This window comes from Clinocottus analis, unplaced genomic scaffold (assembly GCF_023055335.1).
Source record: "Clinocottus analis isolate CAN_PGR_092001 unplaced genomic scaffold, fCliAna1.0.p SCAF_2, whole genome shotgun sequence".
NCBI classification, from domain to species: domain Eukaryota; kingdom Metazoa; phylum Chordata; class Actinopteri; order Perciformes; family Cottidae; genus Clinocottus; species Clinocottus analis.
Window position 1 is genome coordinate 5,805,936 of NW_027175931.1, and position 16,561 is coordinate 5,822,496.

The window sequence follows — 16,561 nt, forward strand, 5'->3', positions numbered from 1 at the left end:
TCAAAATGGAATTTTGAATGTGTTTCCCGTCACTTACATTGGGTACAAATAAAGAAATGATTGTTTCATTGCAAGTATTAGCCTGAAGGAGAAATGATGCAGAGCAAAACCTATTGCATTGTTCATACGGGCAACGGACTATTGTTTTGTTTTTAACAGACTTGAAACAAAGGTGGGCCTGTGCTTTAAACCCAAACACGCCATACTTGTCAACTGAATCTTTGGCAGAAAGGATTTATAGAATGTTCAAACACACAAAAATGTTAAAGCGTTACCGTGCTTTGATGAAGATATGCTGTTTGCTCGCGGCTGCACCGTATTTAATGGTGTGCACCAGAGAGACGCCCTGCAGGCCCTGAACCATTGACCTGACTGTTGAAGCACTGATTGGAGTTCAATCAGGCAGACACACTTTGTTTGACCTCTGATGTCACATTTCAATGAGCCTAAGAAACTTAATAGATTAAATAAGCCAAGATCAACTAACTCAACTAAAAATAACACCTTTAAATCACAGTTTTAGAAGAGAAAGAGAGTAAAAGATTAGGGAGTATATGGGATTTCAAAATGAAAGCCTGAATGGAGTGGAGGTTGCAATCTCCTGAGAGATTGATGGTTGCAGCTCACTAGTTACATATCAGTACGTACAAGTCAATAACCAATCATAGATGGTGCGTTATGCGTTCAGATCGGTCTCAATAGTAATGAATTCACAAATGTATTTTGTGACTTAGAGAGTGAGAGAGTTGTTGAAGTGAGAGAATATTGGCTCATTCATGAGAACTGAGCAAATACATTTACTGCAATGCAGAGTCTTAAAATGTTAAAGGAATAGCTCCTTCGAAGCATAGAGAAGCAGACAGGAGTACTGCAGCGCACAAAATGTATTTTAGCCACCTTAAGAAAAGTCGCTGCTAAAAACAAAAAATCGACATCCGTTTTAATGTACGCTATTTTTGAAATATTTTTGCATATTTCCTTTTCCATGAGACACCTGTTTCTGACGGGGAACTGGGCCACCAAACCAACCAGGAACATATTTTCACCTGACCTCGAGCGGTGTTGCCGCTTTAGAAACATTTAGTTATATATATCACGTACTGAATTCTTTTTTTTTTACTATTAATATAATTTTTAAAAGCAATTATTCAGTGATGAAAAATAACTGTTAAGAGCATTGATAAAGGACTGATGAAATCCTAACAACCCATCCCTAGTGTGGCTGAAACATACAGTTAATGTGCCAGCAATTAAACGTCTCAAAAATCTAAACGGTAAACTAAAAAAAGCTGTAATTTGATTTAAGGTTTTTTTAATTAAATATCCACAAACCCAACTATAAATGTTGGCTTTGATCAGAAACATCACGCCATTATCACAGAACACCATAGGACTTATCAAATGTTAATATGATATCAGCCAAAGTACAAATGAAATGCTTCCGGCTTGATTGCTGATTACTACTTCATGCCTTGTATTTGTAATTGGAGCTTAATGAGAACAGATGGAGCTCTTACGTTGTGTCTACACATCCAGTGCAGTTCACAGGGATTTAGAGAAGTTACCTTAAGTTTTATTAATGGGTTCTAGACAAATACCAAGATTTAAAAAGTCATATCAGACGGAATTTGTTAACAGTGAAGCGAAGAGGAGAAGAGGAGCAGTGATCAGACTTTCACTGACCGTGATGTAACTGTGGTGCTATGATACACCACAGAGTTGATCCCTTACCTCGACATGTAATAGTTGAGCAATAAGAGCTAAGGAGCATCTTTAACAGTGTCTGTCGTATTGTATTCTTATCATTTTCTCCACTACAATTACGTTGTCATTGGAGATCTTGAATATACCTCTGAGATGTCTTGGGTATGAGTGGAACTGACAATTGCTACTTTCGATGTTTACCTTTTCTCAAAGAGCTGGTGCTCGCTGGACTGAAACCTCTGTCATTACACTGTGGGAAAGCAAGGAGAGGAGCCATCTGCTCATGTTCACACAATGTTCACCGTTAAATGCAGCACTACAACACGAGCAGACTGAGGTTAGAGATAAGTCTCGGTCTAAAAAGATGTAAAAAAGATGAAAGAAATGAACCGCTGTGACCTCCGTTTCACAGTTCTAACGAGCAGCACCAACTCCATAATTCCTCTTTCACTATGCCATCTTTACAGAAGAGCTTTCTGAGCTCCTATTGGTCAACATCACAGAACTCGTTGTGGACTTTGTCGTGATAGGCTGGGAAAAGGCAACAAATTACAACCTGCCTTTTGTTTGTGCATCGTGATGGGATACACTGCGTCGGAAAAAATAACCAATTGTTACGCAGAGCGCCCATTTTCATTCCCGATGCCTGGCATCTGTCGAGTCGTCGACTATCAGGTGACTATTGAACCCTGAAACTGGCTTAAACCAATACTAATCCATAAAATGGCCACGGCTTATTCCAGATCACAATATTATCTCCACAGGAGACCTTTTGAACAACTGTACCACATTAACACTAATTATCCACTGAGATTTCTAATTTGGGTGATTTCAATTTTGTGTCCTTAAAGGACGACAGATGGTAGAAGATGGATATTTTAAGACAAATGTGATTTGAAGTCTTCTTGTATTCTCATCAAGCAGAAAAATTGAGACATCAAAGATGCGGATGTGCTTGTGTCCCTTAATCGTGAAGCATCCGTCTCACGGAGGAGCTGGGTCTCACTGACATTTCAACTCATGGTCAGAATGGCAAATATTTTCTTTGTAAATTAAAGTAGAAGGCTACTACTAATATTCGTGGGGGAGAGCAGGCTCATTACTGTAGGGACAGAGTGGGCACCGGCCAATCTAACTTGTGATCCCGCATCAATAAAATAAAGACCGGCACGTACTATAATACTTGTGAATAATACAAATATCTTTTGATTAGTCCTACAACAGCTATAAAGTTTTACATTCATCGGTGTAATTATGAAAAAAGAACAAATGTTACGCGTCTTTCACTATCATTTTCCTGTACCCCTTCAGCATGGTTCCAATGTTAAGGGTCACGTTACTAACTTTGGATTCAATAAATATAGCCGTTACTCTTTATGAAGCAGGTTCAGTAACACACGCCTGCAGCGTGTGACGAGTTTCAGAAAGCACCAACGTGGCACATTGCTCCCTGGCCTTGTCTCTAATTATCTGTGTGGGAAAAATCTGCCCTTAGCTCACTTTAATAACATGATTTTTTTTATAAACAACAAAACATCTTTGTTTGCACTTTCAGAGAGATTCCTTAGCAACTAAGTTGCTCGTGCCCTGGGGGTTCTGCACAGCGGTTGCACATCTAATCGCACAGTCTGTGCGGTTGTATTTCCAGTCATGGGCCGACAAACGCTATCTCAAAACCACTTTCATGGTATGAATGCAATTATGATAGCTGCAGTTTTACCAGCTAAAAGACCTCACAACAGCATTCAGGTACATTCAATAATTAAACATTCAATTTCAACCAGGGAGTAAAACATAGTTAAGTGTTGTTGTTAGCCTTTACCAAAACAGTCTAAGTGTTCAACGACTGCACTGCATAGCAAAAACACCTGCTGTTTAAGGGGTTTCTTCCCAGAAAAGAGGGAATGCGATGTGCATGTTTAATCGGTCTCTTGCTGCCTGTTGGCAAAAAGACTGCCGTCAGGTGACTTTCATCTCTGCGTGTAGCATTTTTAAACCCTGAGGTAATCTAAAGATTAGAGGCCAAGCTTTTACTTTTGAATCACAATTAATTGTTTGTGTTTCTTATATTCTTGGAAGAATGTCAAGGCTTCTTTGATTACAGTTGGTTTTATATATTGCAACTACTTTTGCTTCATTAGTTGGGTGTTATCTGTATATGGTTTGATGTTGATTGGACTGCTGGGGAACATCTTAGGATACACTGAGCTCCTCTCTTCTTTTCTCCCTCCCCTTCTGGATGAATTTATGTCTCTTCAATGCACATCAGTAACTCTACTTCTTCCCTGGAGCCTCTGTGCTTCCTCGCCGAGTTTCCATGGATCGTGGCTGTGTCTGGTCCTGCCTCCTGCCATGTTAGCCCTGTTGATGCCCCTCCTCTCTGCCTCCTTTTGCTGACATGAATCAGGGTTATCTGGATTGTGGTCAATGCCTACTACGTAATTGTCATTGAATGTGGCGTAACTCTGTTACGTTGTTTATTCTGTACACATGACATTTATTGCTTCGGTCTATCCAGGGAGAGGGATCCTCCTCTGTTGCTCTCCCGGTGGTTTCTTCCCTTTTTTCCCTATGAAAGGGTCTTTTCTATTTTTTCCTCTTCCAATGTGAGGTCATATGTGTACAGATTGTGAAGCCCTCCGAGGCAAATTTGTATTTCTGATTTGGGGCTATACAAAATAAACCGTATTGAATTGAATATGTGGACATAAATATATATATAAAAATATATATATATATATATATCTTTTAAAAATGTGTTTCGGAAAAACAATCTTAAATACTAGTCCAAGCCTGCTGTTGCAACTACCTTTCATTATGCTCGATGCTCTGGACCCCTGCATCCTCGCCCCTCACCTGCTATCCATCACAGCATTATTTATATCCCATATACAACTCGGTCCCTGCCTCCCTCCTGCTCTGATCCCCTTTAAGCATTGAGATTCCAAGGCAGGGAGAGAAACAAGGAGGAGGTGGTCCGTAGGGAGTTGTGGTTTTAGGGGAGATTTTCAGAATAGTGCCTTGCCTGTCCTCTTTCTTACTGTTGTGCCTTACAATTAAAGGCTCAAAATAGAACATCTCCAGAGAGCTTCCAATGGCGCGTATGGCGGCTATATGCACAGAGATGCACGTGCACACACGTACAGTGAAGCCCATTTAATTGATCTCTGGGTATGGGATTAGCATGGGAAACCTTACTGTATTGTACACGCCTCTGACTCACACTGAACGATGTGTTTTATTCATATTGTCCAATTTTATATCACAGCAGAGGCATCCTCAGTTCTTTCTAAATCCCTCCACACACACACACACACACACACACACACACACACACACACACACACACACACACACACACATCGCTCCGGGTTGAATGTGAGTAATTTTTTTTAAAGGATGAATACAATCCAGTTTTAGTTTCAGCGGAAAAGAGAACCAAGTATATTTCATAGCCAAGTGAGGTTCCATCCGATCCTCTTATCATGCCACATTTTTAGAATATGTGGATGGAACAGAACACAGAAACACACGTTCCATTGTCGAACAGGAAGTAACCAAATAACAGGAATACTCTGTGAAGAAGCAGACGGTTGTTTGTGTGTGTACAGTACAGTACAGTGTGTGATTGCCTGAACCATAGTGGATAAGAGTGCATGCCTGAGTGAGTGAGTGAGTGAGCAAGCCAGTGAGCGAGCGGGTTCGGGGAGGAGAGAGGAGAGAGGAGGAGAGCAGAGAAGGAGGCAGAAGAAACAGAGGGAGAGGGTTTTGTGCAGTGGCAGGAGCAAGTCGCGATTCCCCAGGAAAAGGGAGGAGGTGCATTCTCCCATCTTCTCAGAGGGGGATTTAAACTGGCTTTAATCTGACGGAGGATTCCCCCCTCCCCCCCGCTTGTGGAGTGCTGCTCTCTCCTCTAATGTAACACGGGACTTTGTTGTGAATCGAAAGAGAGGCACACAGGAAGAAGGGAGAGGGACACTTGCTCTCACTTCCTTTGTACCCAACCTGCTTGACAGATGGCACTAGCAGGATGATCTTTGACTCTCGCCCAACGACCGGTCCCCCTCGCTCCACTCACTGAGGTAACGTATGCCAGCTCCAAAAAAAAAAAAAAGCTGCATGCTCATGTATTCATTCTGAAGCGCTGTTTTGCCTCGAATGTGTATGAATGGATGTGTGAAAAAAAACAAATGTGGCAGCTCAAAGTGCACGCAAGTATGCCGTAAATATGTAGTCCTCGTGACAGTACTAGTGAGGAGAGGACAGGGAGTACCGTGGCTCAATCACCACCTCATCAGGACCCAGCCAGAGTGGAGTTATTTAACATGACTGAGTTGGTGGAACTGTTTATCAACTGTGTTTATCACTGGTGCTTTTCTTCTTGTGATAGAGGTGTACAATGACTGACCTTCATATGTTGTTTACCAAGGTAACCTGAGGTCCAGTGTTTACGGCGAGCTGAAGGGCAGCGCCCTGCTGCCAGCACTTTTTTTCTCCTGTGTCTGCACCCACCTGCACTTTTTGTTTTTTTAACCCCCGGTCAATATATAGCGTTTCTCTGTGGCTCGGCTGGCTGTAGCAGACGTGGTGTCGTGGTGGCACAAGTTGCAACAGGAGCAGATGCTGTGTTGGAAATAATAGACACTGTCCCCGGGGTGGAGTTAGGCCTCTATGTGATGTCGAGAGCTGCAGGTTAGGCATTCTGGCGTGACGCTTGGAGAGTTGGGGATTTGTGTGGTTTTTGTTAGAGGAAAAAAGGCAAATGGTGTAGAGTCTCCTTTCAGATTGATGGAATGCACCGGTACCTAACCATTGTGTTGTAAATCAATTTATCAAGCTTTCAACATCCAAAATGCTGTCAAGAAATCAGGGCTGAACTGGGGAAACGTAAATATATCTAGAAAACAGATCTCACAAGTGCATACAATATATAGATATCTAGAATATGAGATCCTTTAAACGTTTAGAAATGACTTGAACAACCTCAAAGTACATATAACCAGATATATTTAGATTTAGTTCCGCTTGTGTACTCTTTCTCACTCAGGATTAAACATCAGATGACTCACTGGCCATTTGCCAGCCTTTCTTTTAAAAACCCATGCTCTCAACACAATGTGCAGGCTTCTAGAAAGCAACACGGTTGGAAATGTATTGTTTAATTTCCTGAGAAAAATAGATGGCGGTCTCTGTAATATCTAGTGAAGACATGAGATCTTTGAATGTAGGGAAGTTTGCATCAGAAACAATAGCTGAGTAAGCTTGGTCTCTGTGTAGTAATTCACTCGCCTTCCCTCTCAACGGCCCCCTCAATCACACACACACACACACACACACACACACACACACACACACACACACACACACACACACACAGACACACATTCTGTCTCCTGTCCTCTAATGTCTGCTCTCAGCGTGAAGTTGATATACAGACAACTCCTGAGACTAGAAAATCAATTTTTGTTTCGCTTTTTTTCATTTATTAGATAGAGTGTGACACTTTAAATGACTAGTCAAAGTTTTAAAAAGGACACATCTACAATTAAAATATATATATGTATGTATACACATATATATATATATATATATATATATATATATATATATATATATATATATATATATATATATATATATATATATAGAAGAATTTTGTTGCATTTGAGGCTGCATACTGGCACAATGAGACTTCACAGGTTCAATCTCCATCATGGTTTTATACTTTGTGTACAACATACAACAGTATCCTGTCATAACGTCATCACGCACACCTGCACACTTAATGCATAAAGTGGAAAAAGCTAATTCCAAATAGGATCTATAAATGTTATTAATTGGTCTTAAGGGATTGAGGACTCAGAAGTAACTAAATAACAAGTGCAAACAATGCCATGGCAAATTCTTTCTACTTGAATGCCATATGACAGAAACCAGGTCTTAAAACAAAACAAAAAGTACATTTTCAAAGCATGCAGATGATTTGGCAAGAACAGAGATAAATTACTTTTGCCCAGACTACAGGTGCATCCATCAACAAAATTGAACTAATCTAAAATGACATGGTCTCCAAATTCCTGACACCACACCGGCTTGCACAACACTTTTCTGGCATACAGAAAAGTGTTGTGCAAGCCACTTGAAAACTGGACCCCATTATGAACCATATTTTTGCAGTGAGGTTGAGTATGCACATCTGACCTCCAAAAAAGTGACTCTGAATGTTTAGTAAACAGACGATGAATAGCACATGGGCCAAGAACAGGTTTTACGGTTGTACTTCAGTTTTCTCTACTTCACGGATACACACCGGCTAATAATAACTCAGGGTAATCTGAGTCATACAGCACTGAGACCCTCTGCATGCATGTGTACTAGCAATACTATACCTTGAGCTCATTAAATATTTAGCAGACATGGCAGCCAGGATGTCAGGCAGTGTTCCGTCACATGAGATGAGTGGGTAACGCGACATGGGAACAGAGCAGCTTAACCTTCTGGAGAGACGGACAAATATTGTGATATTTTATCATGACAGACTGTGGTATTAGGTGTTTAAGCTTGTAATCATCTCTCCAGTATTGTTGCAGAGCATATTATAAATGTGCACATTGGATCAACAAATCTTAATTTAATCTCATCAATATATAATGAATATATAACTTCCCCCCTTTCGTAAAGAGGTGTCTGCAGGTGCACAGTTCAAACTGGTATTGTGCGACTTGTCAGTTTGTGTTTATTTTTAGCCGTCATTGACCCTGTTCATAATGAAGATTGATGCTAGGTTCCCGGGGCCACTCTCCTGCTCTCTCGGGCCCATACTGAAACTCAGACCATTACCTATATATTAAGGATGCTGAGGCTTCCCGGCTCCCGGACAAATTGACAAAGCAGGTGATTTGTGGTCTCCCCAGAGCCGTACTTTAACCAATCTCCGCCGCGATTGAGCTATCTGTGAGAAAGATGGAGGTACTGTACCGCGTGAGGTCGGCCTCACCGTGGACAGTGAGCACCGAGAGCTCAGGGTTAAATGGTCTTTTCTTTCATCTATTTAATCCATGATTCCACAGAGTGACAAACTGCCAGATGTTTTTGTTGTTTCTTTCACGCTTTCTTTTCATTTTTTTGTATTAATACAATTTTCCTCACGCATTAAAACGATGAAACAAAATTGCCTAACGTGCAGCTCCATTGCTCTCCATTGCTCCCTGTAAGTAAATGATTTATTCACTAAGTGCAAATGTTAAGGCCATGTCTTCATTTTTGCACATTATCTTTTAATAACACCGCCCTATACTATTATTCAGTTACCTTTTGGAACTCTTTGAGCTTCTCCCGTATTCCGCTTGTTTTCGTTCTCACAGAGGTTATTTGATGTTGAAAGCCGCGATGGCCACATTTTCTATTCTTGCCTCTAAATTATTGTTATCTCTTTCGGCTCTCTCTGCTAACCACCTTGCTGTGAGCTGCTGCATTATCTTGACACTATCTGCCGTCTGCAGAGCGCACATTAACCCCTTTCTGTGTGTTACTTTCCAGTAAGAATACTTGTGTTCATTTAGGTCAAACTTGTTACATACCGTAAGCGCTGAGCTCGAGAGCCTTTTCCTTCACATAAAGTGGTATAGTGTGATTTCTATAAATCCTACTTGAGTGGCCTGTGTTGAAACTTTACCCCATTGTAATCCCTGTGCTAATAAACACTCTTTATTAGCATTCTCTGAGTAATCACCCGCTCACTTCCTAATAAAAAAAAAATCCAACACCTAAAGGGTTAGCATAGTTCACATGTTTGACTGGTATAAGCGGGTGTTAGCATAAGCCACAGTGACTGTGGTTATGGGGAGACATGCTGAGTTTTATTAAGTCCACTATTTAATCAGTCCCAGCTCTTTCCACATGATGGTTACTCATTCATATGGTTTAACTTTAGATGCAATTGAATACTATGAGTTACTTGCATGGTTCAGTTCTCCCTACAAGTGTTTTACTCAACTATTTGATGAATAAAAGTGTGGGAAAGTAAGTTTTGACGTCATACCGCAGACTTCGATGCGACGCAGACTCTTGTGTCTTGTTTAGGAAGTAAAAATCTTATTTCCACATTTTGGATCAGTTGTGATGTAGGAATTAAAACACACTTGGTATTCACAAAAGGTTACTTGAATTGATTTCCATAAAGAATGAGCCCTCGAGTGACCGATACGAATAAGAAAAAGGCTTATGCCCAATGTTATCCGTGTTACGGATATTATAAAACATATTAGTTCACTTTTGGTGTTCTGTACCTTCCCGTTTCTTATCGAGTTAAACAGAAACTAAAACGCCCGATGATCATTTAGCTCGTGCGAGGAAATCGCTTACTTTACCTCTGGGAAATTAACGCGCAACTAGCAAGCACAACTAACTTCCTGAATGTTGCACAAGAGAGCGGATGAGACGGAAACAAAAAGCAGAGGGTTGTCACGGCACCGGCTATAATAAGCAGCTGTCACCGCAATGCTTGTATGAGAGAAGAACATTTTTTATAATTTAGCTGGCTGCGAGGAGCGGTTGTCACAGAAAGCTGTCCTGTCCCCTTCAAACAACAGTCATTTGGAAGTATTGCGTTTGTTCAGATTGCACCTGGTGGCAGAATCCTCTCCCACTAATGACTGCCTCTCTATGTGTGTGTTTACCATGATACAAAACGCTCTGCATATGAGACGTGCTGATGCAACACACACGATGGGGCTGAGGAGCGCTACAGTACGGCCCATCAACACAACACGCCGGTGCCGGAGTGGACATTTGGCACGCTAGAGGCGAGGTTTGGAGGATCTTTTCCTCCACGGCACTGAAATTAGAATCACCATTACCAATGGCAGGCCATGTGTTACACAACGGCTGTTTCTAGTGGCACATTTTAATGTCAGATAAAAGGAAATGGTAATTCAGAGTGCAGACAGAGTTAGGAGAGCGAGAGGAGTTCCAGAGGCAAGACAGAGAGGCATGGTCTGACAACTGTTAATCAGTAGTTTATAGATTAAATGTTCAGACATTCATGCTCATCAGAGGATAAATGGTAAATAAATTCGGTCCCCCTCAGGATGAAGTGTGCTAACTGACTTTTCAGCGTTTACTGTTGTTAGAGAATCACCCCTTCCCTTCTTTGTTAGACGTGTTGTGCAGAGGTCACCACCAGCATACAGGTCACCGACTGACATCCCACTTGTCTTTACTGCCAGACCATGGATGCTCACATGTTGACTGTCTCTGTTCATCAACTCTTTGAACGTTATAAGTGGAAACATGAGGAAATATCTCTTCCATCTTAGCCGCTGCTTTGTCTTTAAATTGGCTGAAACAGTGTGAGCATCAGATGCCTCGTCTCCACAGGAGGCGCAGCTGCCACGACTCCTAACTGTGTGCGCTCACCTCTTCAGCACCGGAAACAAATCCCTGTGGAGTTCCTCTGACAGCAAACGTTCCCATCTCTGCTAGAACCTTGTTATTTTTTTTTTCTTTTTGTTCTTTCGACCGGCTTGTCTCTTCTTTCTTCGCCTTTCTTCTTCTTTTTGATTGATTTGGCCAGAAGAATCTTCAACTTTTTTCTATGTGTTGGCGGATCTGTGATGACCTACTAGACCGTGAACTGTAATTGTTATCTCCTGCTGCTCCTCCATTTTGATTAGTGCCGTGGGTTCAATAATTGTTCTCAGCCCTCGTTTTTTAAACGTTTAAGTTGTCTGTAAAGCACAGGATCAACGTGTTCGACTTTATCACCTGTTTCTTGTCCTGGTCTCAAGCGTTTGCATTTTCGAAACCATTGATTCTGAATTGCAGTCATTGTAAACCGGTAACTGTTTCACCACGAACAAATGTGGATCTGCGTCATAAGAGCTAATCATATGATTCAGAGCTCTCAGCTCTTGCATTTAAGAAATGATGGGCACCAAAATAAACCAGAATGCATAAAAGCATCGGGGGTGTGGAAGTCTCACACGCAGGTGAGAGGATGTGAAAAGACTAATGTGAGAATGTTTGAGAGCATAAAGGAAACTCAACTGCAGCACGTACTGAGTCAGACGGGAGTCATACAGAGCCCATCAGTTACCTGCAAGACCGTCAAAGCTACGAGCAACACAGCTGACGCAGGCCCGCGGCTGTCACACTCACACTCACACACACACACCCGCGTCACAGATTCAATTAAATAGGCCACAGAACCGTATTGTTTAGTCACGTGGAGTTATGACACTGTTCATTAAAATCATCCTTTGGCGCGCGCTGGCTCCAACAGAGATGAATACATGAATCTTGAAGCGAGATCGTGTGCTCCCTCTTCACTGTTCGGACTCTCTGTTCCAAACACAAATACCATCCCGTTCAAAACAACACTTTGGGTTCAGTTTTAATTTGAAACTAATGGTTTTCATTCTAAAATCTAATGACATTACTATTGTTCTTTTACTAATACGAAAAGCGTACTGTAACTTGCACTGGTTCCTTACATTTGGGTCACAGTTTAGTAGTGTGATGCTGATACAGCAGCCTACGTGTTTGATGTTGGTCTGCTTGCAAAGGCAGGTAGGATTATCATCAACATGCAAGCAACTCAAAACATCAAATAAAAATAAAATGGACAAAGAAATGAGCAAAAAAAGGTCTTCATCATCCCCTTCAGTATTGCATATGCATATTTTTATTGCCTAATACTAAACTACAACATGACCTCAGTCAGAATATAAAAAGTGTCAAGTAGTTGGCATCACTTTGGTATGAATATACATGTGCCGTGGCGTTGTCAGCGTTGGACTTCCGGGGCTTTAGCCGGGAATGTTACTTGTCTGGCGCTGGATCTTTCTGACAGAGGAAGAAATGGAGTTATCCTAAAATGTTAATAATTTATTTGTGTCTAGAGAGACTGAGGGAGCTGAGCTGGATAACTTCCTCTTGCAGCCAAAACAAGCTCATTCGGTCCATCTGTGCGATGTGCAACGTTGCTTCTGCTCGCCTGTCAGGCCCTCACAGCAGAAGTCCTGCTTTCAGACCACCGGGTGTCCCTTTAGCAGAAAGCGTTGGCAGGGAGCTGGAGAGCTTATTCAGTGACAACACTGACCCCTGTCTGAAAAGATTTTCAACTAGAAAAATCATCGTGCTCTGAAGCTAGGTGCTTTTTTTTCCACTTGACATCTAAATCGGCTGTGTCTTCATTTGGAACCATCGACCAAAGACGCTGGCACATGGACATTCAGTCTCTGATAACAAGTATAACTGTTCAACATGTCTACTCTACAATGGACCTGGGAGGGCTTTGGCTTTATATATTATGCGTCCAAATATACCTGTTTTAATCTCCTAAATGAAATGCAGACTTTCCAAAGTGAACTATAAGATATACATGCTATATGTTGGAAATATCCATTTATCTCTTACATACAAGATTAATGGTTTTGTGATGTAGGCCGGTTTAGCCCCAAACCTTGTAAAACTCATAGAAACCTCTGGATATGCCCTCCGGATAGGTTCCCATATCTTCAAACTGACTTTGCAAAACCAAGCGTTTTCCTCTTGGAGATCAAAGTGAAGCTTTGGCGATTTCATTTTCATTCTGTCTTGAGGAGCATTTATTATGCTGACTGATTTGTATGCATGAGTTAAGTGTGTACAGCAGGTTGTTATTATACGTGGTAAGATAAGTAGGAGAAGCCTCCTTTTAAACTACCAGACTGTGGATGGATTTTCCACTTTAATTTTCTTTTGGAAGAAAGGGAGATGACTTTTTTCTGATTCAAGTAGAAGAACCGTTGTCTCTTTCAAAAGGATTCAATCGTGTTCATCACAGAGACTAGAACTGAGCCTCATGTAGCTGTTGATCCAATCATTTATTATTTCTACACAGCAGATCAAAGGAACAGCACAGAAAACAGAAAAGGGAGTACACCTGGTGTCTCACTTCAGTCATATTTGAAAGAGCACAGTGGGCAATTACAGCCATTACAGCCAAAACACTGATTTTTTTAGCCGAGTGTTTCTTAAACACTGCAGAGACAATTACACATTTTAGCACGTTCGTAGTAAATGTTTTTAATTTTGTTATTTTCATAATTTTTTTTAAAGGTTAATTAACATATGTTGACAGCAATCCATGCAGCTCTTTTGAAAACAATGAATTTTCGTCAACAGTCTCTATCAAAACCCCCCACTTAGTGTCTTTGTTCCAGCTGTTTAACAACAGTACAAGAACACGAACACAGAGCCAGGAATGAGCTGAATGGTGCTCAAAAATGTCTTTGTATCCCCAATTTAATTATATACTGGACATTTTAAGGACACTCCCCTCCATTTGTTGAGCTGTCACTGGTTATCCTCTTCTACCTTCTGTTATTAGAGATGGAGAAGATTGCATTGGAATAATTGTTGTGGAGGTTTTGTCTCATCCAGTAATTTACCTGCATTGTTCAAATGACAATTATCTCAGCACAGATTACAAAGGTGAACTTAAATGAATCAACATGCAACATGTTTCATCTTTTTCCATTTTTCTTGGGTTTTCTGTTTTTTTGTTTTCTTTGTTTGTAAATTGCAACAGCATTTAGACTGACAGGACTGGTTTCTAGCGTTATTGCATTATAACAGCTGGTCTCAATGGGCACTCACAAGGTACAGCATTGTGACAAAATACACTTCATATCATGAAAGGCTTCTGGCTTGCAGATGACGCACCAACGGGTTTATTAATACTGCTTTTGAGAAGGAAATTACATGAATTGCCAGTCTCCTGGAGTCTGGGACTGTGACACCTGTTGACTCATATTCAAATGTTTGTGTATGCTGTTGTAATGCAACCGATTGACTTTCTGTGTGCTTTCCTCTCATAAATCAATATCTAATTGAAGGACCATATTTGGAAAAGGGAAGTTAGAGAGTTGTTTTTTTATTTAACACATTAGGATTTTATTGTAAAACAACACAGCTGCATATTGATTTCAGGCAAAATTGAAGCTATCCATTCCTGTCACAAAGTAACACCTTTCTCCATTTACTCATATTGAGCAAATGACGCTGTCGTCCTCAGAGAGAAGCTAAATATAATATACATTTTCTTCAGCTGCAGCTGCAAAGGTACCGGTTTTTCACAGCCCTAATTATCTACTCTTAGCTCTTTCCATATGGCTACACACTCTTGACGGTGGCGGCTTAATCACGTCACTGACAGAACCTGCTTGCTTATAAATAACAGCCTCATAATGTCAAACTTCAATCTGAAATAGCGACTTAACATATGCATTCTCCAAAGAAGAGAATTTCCATTTCTCTAAATGATATTGGTGCTGCACTGTGATTTAATGATAGAGCTTCAAACAGGCTCGAATGCAGGAATGCATTCTAAATGCTAAAAGGGAGCAAACTGAGATTACAACATTTTTACTTATATTGGCTTTTTCTGTCGTTGAATGTCAATGACATGCTGTGGTAAACAAACGATACGTCATTTACGTTGTTCTTCATTGCTCTATTCATATAATGTGTTATTGCAGAACATCTCATATAAAGCAAATAACCCAAACTTAGTTATCTCTGAACCTCGCTGAAATAACGCTTCACGCAATTAGAGGATGCAAAAAGTTCTCCTTTGCAACCTAGTGAAAGGTCTGGAAGAAATTCATGTCAGGATTTTGATAATTGCATGCTTTAATATAAGAGGTGAAGCAAGATAAAGTATGCCTTATTACCCAGTGGACTGGCAATTTACTTTCATACCACAGGCTTTAATTAGGGAATCAAATAAGGTAATTTGTGATTCAAAGTTCATTGTTTTACAGCAGTTGAGAAAAACTTTGTTCAGGACCTTATGATTGTATCTCATTATCTTCATGGACTTTGCTTGTCATTGAATGTAGATGTTCATTTTATCTGCACACTCTAAAGGACGTTTTGTCTAATGGTGGTCCAAAAGTTGAGGTAGAAAGTTTTGCATAAATCAACAACAAAAAAAGATATAATTAAAATCATCAAAGGTTCAGCTTGCGGGCCAACACGACAAAACCTAGAGCTACATGGACATTTCACAGATTGTTTTATCAAACAATTAATGAATCTTCAACCTAAGTGTGTATATATATCATTCTTGCATATTATAATCAATAATAACCAGATTTAACAGGCAATCTGTAATCGCAAAAATCCAGATCCTGTGAATTAACTACATATTCGAGAGGGACTGCATTGTTTTAAGAAGGGAAGGCTCCTGCATGGGTATTGGGACAAATGTGACAATCTCAAGGCTCATTATGTGTGCTGAAGAAGCCTCCACTGTAAAGAGACCGCATCCGCCTCGAGTCCCCAACAATTCAAATACATCCTCTTCTCTGATCACAGAAACCACCCCCGGCTTCTGTCTGCCAGCTGATTTTAATTGCCCAGTGGCTCCTTATAGTCCCCCATCTCAGACCCTGTCAGGTTTCTCCAGAGTTAGTGCTCCCTCTATGGTTCTTTTCAATTTATAACAGTTCATGTTGGGAATGTGTCCAGCGGTTGAGGGTGTAGAATAGATCATCACTATACTCTACGACTGCACTTGCAACTGTAGGTCTCATCTGCATACTGTGCAAAATACACACACATATGGCAGTGTGATTGTCACTCAAATGACTTTGTCACAGTTTATCAAAGAGTATTCCCAGAGTGCTTTGGAGATAATGAACTGCTTCTGTGTGTGCACTGTTTGTCATTCTGTTACAATAAGAAATGTTCTGCAGATTCACTCCCTGAAAAGAAGCAAAGGATCGCTGCCAAAAGCTTTTCAAAAGAGGCCGAAGAGCTGAAATCCTGTAAAAAAAAAAAAAAAAAGCAAACTATTGAGCGAGTTGGC

The 16,561-nt window shown here is 40.7% G+C and overlaps 1 protein-coding gene across 4 annotated transcripts in view; it reads left to right on the forward strand.

Moving 5' to 3' along the window:
- The first annotated feature begins 5,474 nt into the window (after positions 1-5,474).
- Positions 5,475-16,561, forward strand: part of gramd1bb (GRAM domain containing 1Bb) — a 95,675-nt gene continuing 84,588 nt past the window's right edge. For all 4 annotated transcript variants that reach the window (XM_068585870.1, XM_068585872.1, XM_068585871.1 and 1 more), the window contains exon 1: positions 5,475-5,786. The gene's annotated coding sequence lies outside the window, so the exon portion shown is untranslated. The remainder of the gene's footprint in view (positions 5,787-16,561) is intronic.